At 48.4% G+C, this 12,929-nt stretch overlaps 1 non-coding gene across 1 annotated transcript; it reads right to left on the reverse strand.

The window, feature by feature from the left end:
• Nucleotides 1-1,712: 1,712 nt before the first annotated feature.
• On the reverse strand, nucleotides 1,713-1,785 carry Trnar-ucg (transfer RNA arginine (anticodon UCG)). Its single transcript has one exon. It is a non-coding gene; the product is annotated as a tRNA-Arg (tRNA).
• Nucleotides 1,786-12,929: the final 11,144 nt, after the last annotated feature.

The raw sequence follows: 12,929 nt of genomic DNA on the forward strand, positions 1-12,929 counted from the left end.
CGCTGTTCTCTCTTGCGGTTCATTGTGGACATAGACGTTTATAAATCGCCAAATTTCGTTGTTAATCAGAACATCTAGCATTGCAATTCGGCCTTTGTCATCCACCGCATGTGATATTGGTACAAACAGTCTAGCTTTCTCAGCATCAGCAGACAACCCGCTGATAATCCCTCGGCGTGACTTACGACAACATCGTAAGACTTGATAAAGCAGCTAGATACGAGAGAATCTGCTTCTTTCTGTGTGCTGATCTTCGTTTCTTGCACTGCAAGTACGTCTATTTAAGGAAAATTTTCAAGATAGCGTTTCAACTGATATTGTTTCTTCCGTGAGTTCAGTCCCCTTATATTTAGTGTTGCGACAGTTATGGCTCTCTCCATGGTGTTGTTACGGCGCCGTTGAGAGACTTTACGCTATGTTGACTATGTTGCTAGAAAGCCCATATCGTCTAGTTGCGATGAGTCCACTTGTGTTGGCAGTGGCCTGAACATGTCGTTAGCAGTGGAATTTCCTTTTTTTTCCTTTTCACCGTCTTCCACTGCCGCTCTGTGTTCGTTGCGTCTGTTACAGGCGATTCTTTATTTTCGCCTTTCCTTTTAAATGCTATGTCCCCTTCATACATTTCTTCATCCCTTTCTGTTTCCTCGTTTCTGTCAAGCTGTTGTTCTACTTGACTCTCTTTTTCTACTTCACAGTCCTCCCGGCTTTGATCTTCTGCTCTATTTGTTTCGCTGACTTCTTCACCTTCCACAATATACAGTTCTGCCCCAACTTCGTTCGCTTTCCTTGCCCGCGACGCATATGTTTTGACACATTCCTCCTCCTGATGTCCAAATGCACGACAGGTTCTACACCATGGAGTGTGGCACTGTTTTCTGATATGCCCGATTTGCTTACACCTCAAGCACATTGGCGGTCTTCCTGGTACAGCTACGAGGACCCGGCACCCTGCGATGTACATTTGATGCGGTAGGTTATCGGCTGATGAATCATCTTTTAGGCAGATAGTTGCTTGCCGCGTAGTTGAATCAACGCCTTCAAAAAACGAAGCTTTCCACTTCTCTCGTCGTATATCGGTAACCTTTCCATATGTCTCGAAGGCTTTATGCACTTCCTCGTCTGGCACGTTACCAGGAAGCCAATGTATTTTCACGTCAATTTTTTTCCGGTTAGGGTCTATGATAACACACCGTTGTCCCTTTACAGTCAGTTCTTTTCGAGCAAACAGTTTTTCTTTCTCAGCAACGCTATGAAACGTGATTGCCCACACGTGATTGTACTGAAATACGCCGAATGTAGCAACGTCTTCTCTTTTCACTAAGCCTTGCAGCGTTTGGCCAAAATGATTAACGTTGTACGGTCTTCCTTCGGGTTTCGCGTGCAAAAAAAGCGTATTGCGTGAAACGGTACCTGTAGGCACAGCTGGCATGATGATCCTGTATTCCATGTTGTCTTTCAAAACACGTTTTCCTTCTTCAACCCGGCTAGGCTTAGCCATACTGCCTACTACGGCGGAGGCCGGAACACCTGCGTCCGCACTCATCGACAGCCGGATGTAGACTGATTAGGCCACGCGGAGATATGTCACTTTGAACGGACCCAATATTTACCCTCTGTATACATGACATATGTTCTTTAGCGGGCACATGTGCATCTGGAGGGATATATACCAGTATAAGGCAGATGTGAGGAAAAAGGATTCTGGCAGCGGTCGTCCGCGACAGGACTCGAACCCGCAGTCTTCTGATCCGAAGTCAGACGCCTTATCCATTAGGCCACGCGGACATTTGTCACTCTAAACGGACCCAATATTTACCCTCTGTATACATAACATATGTTATTTAGCGACCACATGTGCATCTGAAGGGATATATACCCAGGCAGAAATCTGGAATGGGACCATTTCAAAATGGTTTAACGAACTGGTCCCACTCTGGTAATGGTCCCACTCTGGTCCCACCCTAGTAATGGTCCCACTCTGGTCCCACTTGCCAAGTGGTCCCATGGGGGACCAGTTCGTTAAACCACTTCAGAATGGGACCACTCTGGAGTGGGACCACTTCAAAGTGGTTTATTGGACAGGTCCCACTTTGAGTGTGTCCCACTTACTGACTGGGACCAGTTGAAAGTGGAACCAGCTTCACGATGGTCCCACTTGAACTGGAACCAGTGGAATTGATCCAGTGGTCCCCTCTGCCAAGTGGTCCGGGATCCGACCACTTAGCAGCTGGGGCCACTGAATGCATGACTGAAAATAATGCGTAGAAATGTACATATTGCTCAATTAAATACCGTTTATTCTGCTAAAAGCATACACTGAGCAGAAAGAAATAATCAATACATCTCTACATGTACATACCGCGTAGTATAAGTCTGATCACTCACTGTGTCTTGACAAAGCATATGCCTGACTGTGCGATGCACTCACGGACCACAGGGAGCTTTCGTTCGTTGGCCACCTCACATCTTGTATTTTCTTAGAGAAGATGACACATGACACTCCTGTTTTCCATGCAGGTCGCGACACCCCCTTCCTCTTCACCGTGCGTTCGGAATCTTCTTATCCTGTTTCTCTTCCAAGTTCCACCTAAGTTTCTAAAATGAAACATGTATTTAATAGCAATCAAAACATCACGGTCATCACTCATACCTGCAAACATTCGCGACGTGCAGTCCGATTGGCGTTTCACAGTGCGTTTTGCCCCTACGCCGTTTAGGTCTTCTTGGCGTCAAAACTCTTCCGGGAAATCGACAATGTGTTGCACACGAACCATTGTCATCGCATTGTCTTACAAAGCCCACTAAAACACACGTAAATACTGCACAGGAGATACACCATCCTTGCGACGGCAACTGAAGACCAAACCAACTTGCTGCGACGCGTTCAAGCGTTCAAGCTCTCCAACTGCCATGCCTGGCCATGCCACCTGCCACTCTCGCCTCTCTCGCCCTCTCCTCTCCCTCTCGGCTCTCGCTGTTTGAAGTTTGAATTTGTAGCCGCCGTAGCGTCTCCACATTGCATCAGCCTCTGCAGTTACCTTTTCTTTTTTTTTCGTTGTCTTTCTTCTAGTTATTTAGCTTAATTTTTGTTGTTGTTGAGATGTATTTTTTACCTTTTTCTGGTACTTAATGTGTTATGATATGCACCTTCAGATGAGAATATGTGCTCGAATTGGAGTTACAGGGATACAGCATATATTTGATCGCAGAAGCACGCACCTGGATAAACAGCAATAAAAAGAGATCATGCATGTGCTAAAATAGATCAGAGTAATAGACCAAACAAAACCAGAAGGATATATGGCGAGTGTGGACAAGATGAAATCTCAAAGGGGAAAGCTGGGAAGCTGCCCAACTTGGAGTCTCAAGTGACCATTCTGGGAACAAAATGGTACCTGTGAGGCTCCAGCTGGAAGTGCTGGAACCATCTGAGCCCAAAATGGAACCCGCTTAAAGCCAGAGTGGGAACCACACACCACTTTGGCACCCATCTGGGCCCAGATGGAACCCGCTTAAAGCCAGAGTGGGAACACTGCACCACTTTGGGACCCATCTGGGCCCAGAATGGAACCCGGTTAAAGCCAGAATGGGACCACTAACACCACTTGGGGACCCATCTGGGACCAGAATGGAACCCGCTTAAAGCCAGAGTGGGACCATTAATACCACTTGGGGACCTATCTGGGACCATTCAACTGCAAATGGAACCACTTGGGGACCATTTGGGAACCAGTCCTGATTTCTGCCTGGGTACCAGTATAAGGCAGACTTGAGGAAAAGGATTCTGGCAGCGGTCGTCCGCGACAAGACTCGAACCTGCAGTCTTCTGATCCGAAGTCAGACGCCTTATGCATTAGGCCACTTTTTTTCCTTTTTTTTTTTTTTTGCGGGCAAGGGGGTAAGCCTTGAGTCTGGCGCCTTAGACCACTCGGCCTTTTTTTTTATTATTATTTCAGCTTTTTTTATTATTATTGTGTTAAAAGTTGATTATTTACAGATCACGTCACGACAACGCTTTGCTGGCGCCTACTTTGGCACCAAGTCATCCTTGAGTGTAAACCTTCACGAGATGTACCAAAGCAAGGTGTCACCGGCACAGACTGGGTGTATGGAGAAGTATACAGGATGTACGGCAACTTCAGCAGGACATGCAGGGCACATGTAACATCTACAAAAGTCACACGGCTTGTGACTAAAACAAGGAAGAATAACAAACATATACGATAAACTGTCACGTCTGACACTGGATGTGGGCCCACATCAGAAAATCGTTACTAGCTGTTGAAGCAATCTAAACTGAACACAAAGACAGCATGATTTCACTCCTCGCATCACCTTGATCTAGGTGTCCTCGTACAGAGACCAAGTTAGACCGCGTAGTTGACTATGCAAGAGCCATCACTACCTCAGGAAGGATTGTTGCATGCACTCTCAAAGAACATTGTCCAAAACACCTCTTACGGTACTGGCAGCATGTTGTGCAGCGCATACGAAGCACTTTGGTGAAACGACACTGGCTCTAGATATTTTTCTAGCTCCTTGGGGAAAGCGTTTCTCAATGTATCCTGCGTATTCGTTGTTCTTCGCAACAGCTCACCGTCTGGCGCGCCTTGCTCTTTGAGGGCACTGACCGACCAATCCAATTTCGCAGGAAGTAAGACTAGAGGAATCCGTGGTGGTGTCTTGCAGTCGGCAACATCCATCCTGTGTTGCCACAGAGCATGTAGCCCACAGATATAGAGGAGCCTCAAGGAAGGACCCTTGTCCTCACGGACGTCCAAGAACTTCAAGCGGATCCAAGTTATGTCTTCTTCGATGTCAAACACTGCCCTGAGAAATCCCCAAAACTGTATTGCATTTCTGCATCCGATGAAGGTGTGAATCAAGGTTTCTTGCCCTGCGAAGCACATGTCACAGGTACTGCCGCGTGGTACCGGGAAGCCTTTACCTGCGAGCCAGGTTTTCACTGGTAGTGTCTCCGTATGAAACAACGTGAAGAACCTTTGCGTACCAGTAGGAACAGGTAGTGTCTTCATCACTTTCAGAACCTTGTCATTCCCTCGTCCTGGGTATAGACTTCGATATAATGGCACCGGAAATAAGATGCTGATAAGGTCCCGGTACAGTGTGCGCCTCTTAACTGTGATTAGGTAGTCCCAGGAGAACCTGCTCGTCAGGAATGTCACGGATTCAGCCACTTCCTTGTAGAATGTAAGGGTCCTCTTGCGCATAGGTGACATCCCTGTCGTTACTGTGAAGGCTGGCATGAAAACGGGACCCAGCACTTGTAGGGCCCATTCCAAGACATTGTGCTTTCTCTGGCGAAAGTAGAAAAAACGGTGAACGACTACTTTGACTGCCACGTTGATCAGTCCGAATTCACCGTTCTCAACACTATGAAAGATGTTCGTTCTTCTCATTCTTTCCAATGGCGAGTTCCAGATAAAAGTAGCAAAAATCCTATGTACTCGGTGCGCGCTGGAAGCAAGGGGTAACCTGTGCACGGTAGAAGAAAATGGGGTACACAGAAGTATTACAAACGTATGCTCTCGTTAAGTAAGATATGTTCCTGCCGGACCACTTGAAGATCGGGCCTCGAAGATGATCCACATGAAGGCGCCACTGCTCGGTGATTGGCTTATCTGACGCGAAGGCAATGCCGAGGTATCTGCTCACCATCTTGTCCCACTTGATCCCGAGAAACCACTCTGGCGTGACATCCCAAGGCCCCAACCAGGAACCAGACGTCTTATCTAAGTTAATGGAGGCACCAGATTCTTTGCAGAACATTTCGACGTGTTTCAGTATGACAGGCACTTGCTCTATTGCAGAGAAGATGATCGCAATATCGTCCGCGTAGGCCAGTACACCCAGATTCCCGTTAGGCGTTTCGAGCCCTGTTAGCCGTCCATCAGCGATGAGGTTCTTGCACAGAGGTTCCAAATACAATGCAAAAAGTATAGGAGAGAGAGGACACCCTTGCCTGACTGAGCTTAGCACGGGAATAGGTTCACTTGGGCTACCATTTACCAGAAGCGTAGCTGTTAAGTCCCGGTAGCATAGCCTAACCCAGCCTTCCAGGTAATCGCCGACATCACACCAATGTAGAAGTGCAAACAGGAAGTCGTGTCGAACCTTGTCAAAAGCGCGCCTTAGGTCTATTTGAAGTACTCCCAAATGTTTCTGCAAAGCCTCAGCCACTTCGTACACGGTACGCATCAGGTGTAGGTTGTTTACAAGCGATCGGCCCTTGAATCCGTAAGGCTGATGCACACCGACTACCGAACTTAGAGCCAGCTCAAGTATTCGCGCCAATATCTTTGCAAGGATCTTATAGTCGGTGCACAAAAGACTAATCGGTCGGAAATCGCCGATTTCGTAAACGCCGCCGTTCTTTGCCTTTTTCCTGATGAAGATCACGTGTGCTCGTCTCATCGAAGGAGGAAGGAGCTCCCTTTCATGGATGTCCTTGAAGACAAGTTGTAGAATGGGCGCGAGGCGTTCAGAGAAAACCTTGTAAAAGGCGGTGCCGAAGCCATCTGGCCCCGGAGACTTCCTCGGTTGCAGCTTTTTAATGGCTCAAGCCACTTCTTCTACAGTGATTTCTTCTTGCATCATCTCCTTTAACTGCACAGGAACTTTGGGTATATGTTCGAACACAGTTGTAGACGAGACGCTCATCGATCGCCCAGATGGCGCAAAAAGCGCCTTATACTCTTGTACAAAAGACTCGTCTGTCCTTTTCCTACTACGTATTATGCTGTCTCCAATGTTTATAACAGTGATGGCATTATCCGCAACGTGCTTCCTTTCCAGTGCAGCAAACACTTTTGCTGGACGTTCTTCTGTCTGGATAACTTTTACTCTACTCCGTATCATAGCACCAGCGTATTCTCTGTTCAACAAGGCTTGCAGTTGTTCCTTGCATCGTCGAATATCGTCTATATATATATATAAAGAAAATTTATTACATTAACCTGATGATATGTACAGTGCAAGCAGTAAATAACAGTGGTATATACAGTCAAGCCGGTTAATAACATGCAACGGATGACAGTGGTATATACAGAGAAACCAGTTGATAACATAGAATGAATAACAGCAGTATATACAGAGTAACCAGTTAATAACATACAATGAATAAACAGTGGTCGATAAAAAGAGACAGCGAAGAACAGCGCATACAATGAACCAGTGAAGAACATTACATTACATTACATACATTATATACATTACATTACATTACATGCAATGAACCACTGAAACTATGAGGAAGAAATCCTATACAGTGCTAAATTAGTGAAGAGAGAGGACTAAGAAGGAAAGATAAGACCAGCTTTCATTTGATGTTTTAACACTGTATGAAGGAGAGTGGTAAGACGACTCAACAGTGCGTGAAAAATATTAAGGAATTTTTCACGGTGAAAACGTTCGTGGCTAGCCACGTCAATGAGAAAGCAGAGAGGTCCAAGTGGTGCAACTCATGGGTCAGAAAGTTTCGCACCTCACCACGAAGGGATGCTACAGCTGCCAGGACCGGAAGGAACCTCGCACGTCTCACCACCGCCCTGTTACGGGCCCTCCAGAGAACATGAAACCCTAAAAAAGTAACCAAGCGGCATAGCCGATGCGTTACCGATCGTGGTGCAACACGGAGGGCACCCCACTCTAACGGGCACCGCAACGAGAAACAACGCGCAGTTCGCGACCAGAAACACCTTGAAACCCGGCATTCGTAAAATATGTGGTGTAAGGTTTCTTCTTCATTACAGAAGCAACAAGAGGAGTTTCTTGTTACACCCATCCGAGAGAGGCGCCCGAGGGTAGGCAGAGCATCCCACCAGGCTTGCCACATGAAGTCACGTGACGCACCGGAAGGGAAGACGTAGGTTACGAAGGCGGGCACGAGCCTCGTCCGCCGTCAGTGCCAGGCGCTCAGAAATCCGGACAGTAGGCACTTCCAAGACATCCCTGTCCCGCAAGTGGTGCTGTATCCGACAGAAGAAATCCACCAACGAGCCATGCAGCTGAAGAGGTGCTTCAGCGCTTACTAGACTGTCCAGTGGAGGAAGACCTGGCAGAAAGCGCGTCTGTTCAGAACAAAAGTACACTGCCAGTGGGCGCGCTGCACACGTGACATCACGAAGTACCCTTAACAGAACCTTAAGCGCCAGACATTGACAGATAACCGAGATGTTTGGTATACTCCAGCCGCCCAAAGAAACTGAAAGCATCAACGTTGGGCGGTTAACCACTGCTTGTCTTCTAGACCAAAAGAACGAAAACAAGATGGCATTCAAGCGAATGACAGTTCGAGGAGGAGGAGGCAAAATCTGCCCCAAGTGCCACAAACGAGCGCCAAAGGACAGAGCGAATAAAATAACTCCGCTCAGCGAAGCTGAAAGAGAAGCATTGCGCCGATCGCACTTTCGCACTGACAGCGGTAATGGCGGAGTCCCAGTTTGCAGTTTGGATCCCTCGCCTGTCAAAAAGGATCCCCAGGACCCGCAGCACCGTACACTGAGCGAACGGAACCACGGCTCGCACAGAGAATGAACCCAATACCATGATCTTGCTCTTAGATGAGTTCAGCTGAGCGCCTGAAAGGAGAGCGTACCGGTGAAAAACGTTACAGACGTTATGTATAGACTCCAAATCCCGCAGAAAGAGGGTGACATCGTCTGCATACGCAGATACCCTAATGACCCCACCGCCCGGTATTGGGAGACCCCGAATGCCTGGATGGGCGAGAACGTGTCGGACAAAAATGTCCAACGTGAGAACAAAAAGCAACGGTGACATAGGGCACCCTTGTCGGACGCCGCAGGCTACTCTGAAAGGAGGGCCTTCTCGTCCATTGAAGAACAGGCTGCTGGTGTGGGACTCGTAAATACTTTGTATTACAGAGCAAAACTCACGGGGAAAACCATATTTGTGAAGGACGCAAAATAGGAATGAATGCAGAACCCTGTCGAAGGCCTTACTCTGGTCTAACGAGAGAACACAACCGCTGCCATTGCTCCGACCAGTATACTCCAGCAAATCGCGAGTGCCTGACAAGGCTGGATACATTCCCCGGCCTGGGACTGCACAGCCTTGAGCTTCATGAATAATGCTCGTGGAAACGGCACAAAGGCGCCGGTTCAACACCGACATGAAGAGCTTGTAGTCGGTGTTCAGCAAGGTGATCGGACGCCACGAGCCCGGGTTCGACAAATCAACACCTTTCTTGGGAACAAGGATAATACGACCGAACGTGAAGAACGTCGGAATTCTCGTACTAGTCATCATGGAAGAGAATAACTCATAGAGAAAAGGTCGCAAATCTCTCCAGAAGGTTCGATAAAACTCGACTGGCAAACCGTCAGGACCTGGGGCTGTACCGCGACGCATATGGTTTAGAGTTTCGTCAAGTTCCTCTGCTGATAGAGGAGCGCGAAGAATCTCCTGGTCCACGCTGTCTAAACGAGGAAGGATGTCAAAAAAGGGATCGTTACTATTGAATTGAGGACAGCCTGCAGAAAGGTCACGTGAGTAGAACTCGTTAAATGTCTGGAAGACCGTTGAAGGGTTAGTGGTAACAGAACCGTTCGGTAACAGGCAAGAGGTAAGAACACTCGTCTTATGCATTTTCCGTTCCTGCAGGAAGCGGTACATTTGAACTCCTGACACTGAGCGGCTGCGTACCCGTTCCAACTGAGCAGCAGTCGAGGTGGATCTCAACAGAAGATCGCGTTTAGCAATCAGGCGATCGAGATAATCCTGAGACTGCATGGTGAGAGGAACACCCCTCCGAACGACCAGTATTTTGTTGCACACTCGGTTAAACTCCCGCGTTCGCTCTCTTGCACGACGCTTTCCCCGCTCAGCAAAAAGGGTACGCAGATCGCGTTTACGTCTTTGCCAGTGACGCAAAAGGGGTGAGACGGGAACAGACAGTAATGTGCGGGCCGCACTCACTACATCATTATCAGACAGCAGTGTTCTATCTAAACGCCAAAAGGGACGATGCAGAGCGGGCGGATGGTCCAGGTCAAGGGCCAGGAGGACTGCCGAGTGGTCAAACTTGTATCTAGCAGTCGAAGGAATGCTATGATGGTCACAAGATATTATCTTGTCGCGTAAACTATCAGGAATATAAATGCGGTCTAAGCGCGAGCCAGACATGCCACGCCGCCAAGTGGCGCTCACAAGTTGTGGCCCATGAACCACTCTCCAGGTGTCAACAAGTTGAAACTGTTCCACAAGCCGAACTAATTCCCGAGCATTCCATACAGGTCGCCCCTGACCTTGGCCTATGACATCTACCTGCGAGTCGATAACACAATTAAAGTCGCCCGCAAGAATGACGTTTCTTGTGGACAAGAAGGTCGCGTCGAGCGAAGAAAAAAACTGTTAGTATGAGTAGCCCGCGCAGGGGCATACAGGTTAACAATCCGATACTTTACATCTCCTACATAAAAATCAAAACACAATAGCCGACCTTCGCCATCGTACGTACAGAAAAACCGATTCAACAAAACCCTATCCAAGATCACCACAGCAACACCGCACGCGTTTGCCGACCCTAAGCTGGCATAAACAGGAACACTGAATCGAGTTTTAAATTGCGTGACGTCTCGCGTAGAATAGAAATGAGTTTCTTGCAACAGCAAAATATGCGCTCTTAAACGTCGTCCAAAGCTAACAACGTCCGCTTGTTTGTCGACATTGCGTAGACCGTTAACATTTAGAGTGACAACTTTGACGCGCATGATAGGAATGGAATACAGGAAAAGAGCTACCAGAGCAACACTAACACTAAGGAATTCCATCATACAAGAGTAAGTGCAGAACCTACGAACTTTCTGATTCCGAGTCAAACAGCTCGCGAACGAGTGGTGGCTGCGTTTTCCGTTTCTTCCTCCGATGGGCTACTCCATTGTTGACTGTTTTCATACTGCTTTCACCTGAAGTTGAGTTGTCGGACATGGACTGGTCACCCACGTCGCCTCTCGGTGCCGTTGATTCCGGGGCAACGGAAACAATGGTGGCCTCACTGTCCGAACTACCTCTGATGTCTGGGACAACACCACCCAGAATGAGGGACGAGACGGATGGAGCAGCTTCAGTAACAAGCGGGTCAACAGGAGATGCCAAAGTCGGCGCCATCAGCTGCGCCTCAGCTTCATTTCGATCCCCTGGGATTGTCGCTGGCTCCTCATGCTTGTTCCCAATCCCCGTTGCAGAAACAACCGCCGTCACCGGAGTAGGGTTGGCCCGCCGCTGCACAGGAGGTAGCTGCGGAAAATCTGTGTTGGCCATGGTGGCGTAAGAAGCCGGAGCAGGGCAAGGGCCCTGGGAGTGCCTACTGCGGCACCGACGGCAACGGGACCCACACTCATCCGTCGTATGACCAAAGCTGGAACACCGCTCACAGAAGGGCACCTTACAGGCGGACCGAAAGTGGCCCTCTTGCTTGCACCGACGGCACACACGCTTAACACCCGGGTAATCGCAGCGGACTCTTCTGACTCATTTCCATTAGGACCTTCTTATTGCCCGTACGCAGAGTTCCTCTTCCCTTCCTGTCCTGGAAGGTCACATCTTCCATCTTCAGGACCTTACCGTACTTGTTCTAGACCCGGATCAGGTTTTCATCCCGCATGTACAACGGGACCATCTTACACACCACGCTCACCAAGCGTGGACCGAAGAGATCAATGGAGCACGGCTGCTCCGCGACAATCAGGCCGCATTCCAGGACACGGTCCAAAGCAGACCGCGTTGCGAGACCCACCTCATACAGGTTTCCACCACGGTGGGAGATCCCGTAAAAGTTGCCGGGACCAACGGCATCGAAGACTGCGTCGACGAGGTCGTCCATCATCGCGACGTCCGGGATCCGAACGCCGAAACACCACTCACGGAGAGGCGGGTTGCTGTCCATCGTGAAAAGTTGGGAAAACCGCGATTAACGCGGCTCCCACGCAAAAAAGCACCAGAAATTCGAAGAGCACTCGAAATTACACCTCTACTTAGTAGCTTCGTCGTCGTCCGTCTATAAAGAGGCCGGGAGTCCGCTCCTCTTCGCGAATTAAAATCTGGAGGGTACTGACCATCTGTTTCTTCTCTTGCTTGGTCCTAGAACTCAATAGTTTGCCAGCCTTAATCGCAGCTGCCTTAAGGCGGCACTTGAGAAACTCCCAGGAAACGGCGTCAACTTTCTTTTGTGCGACATATTCGTTCAGCATATTGGCGATCTGCATGCGAAACTCTTCTGTATCCAAAAGGGCTTCATTGAATCTCCAGGGTGTATCTCTACTTGTTGTTTCCAGCTGTCCAGGCACACGTAAAGATCACCAGAGCGTGGTCCGAGAAGCTACTTGGCGCGACCACATATCGGCCCCTTGAGGTGTCGATCTCAGCAGAAACATACAGGGTGTCCCAGAAAACGTGTCATTGAATTATAATAAAAAAACTACATCACCTAGGGTCATGCGGCCAATGGTATTTGTTCTTACTGGGTTTTTGCCACCTCGTCATGTGAATGTCGTGTAACGTAAGTTTAATTATGTAAATTTTTGCGAGCTTAAGTCGGAAATTTGCCTAGTAAAGGTCGCTTTTTTACCCCATCAATGTGAAGAGCGTGTCTAATTTAGTCAAATTAATGATAATTGACAGGGATATTCAGGAGCTATCCCATCGGAAAAAATAGCCGAACATCATGCTCTACGGAGGTCGCACAGAATAGCGCACGATGAATTTTTCAGCGCAATCTTTGTCAGTCCGACGAAAGGAGGTTGAAAACCCAGCCCACCCCGGCATCGCAGAAAGAGATAACGCAGGCATGGCTTATCACGTCCGACTTTCGCTGGGATAACGCGTTCCCTCTCCCAATTTTAGGAACTGTTACTTTTTCCACTATCAATCTGTGGGCTGGCTTCGGA

This window comes from Ornithodoros turicata, chromosome 1 (genome assembly GCF_037126465.1).
Source record: "Ornithodoros turicata isolate Travis chromosome 1, ASM3712646v1, whole genome shotgun sequence".
Lineage (NCBI taxonomy): Eukaryota > Metazoa > Arthropoda > Arachnida > Ixodida > Argasidae > Ornithodoros > Ornithodoros turicata.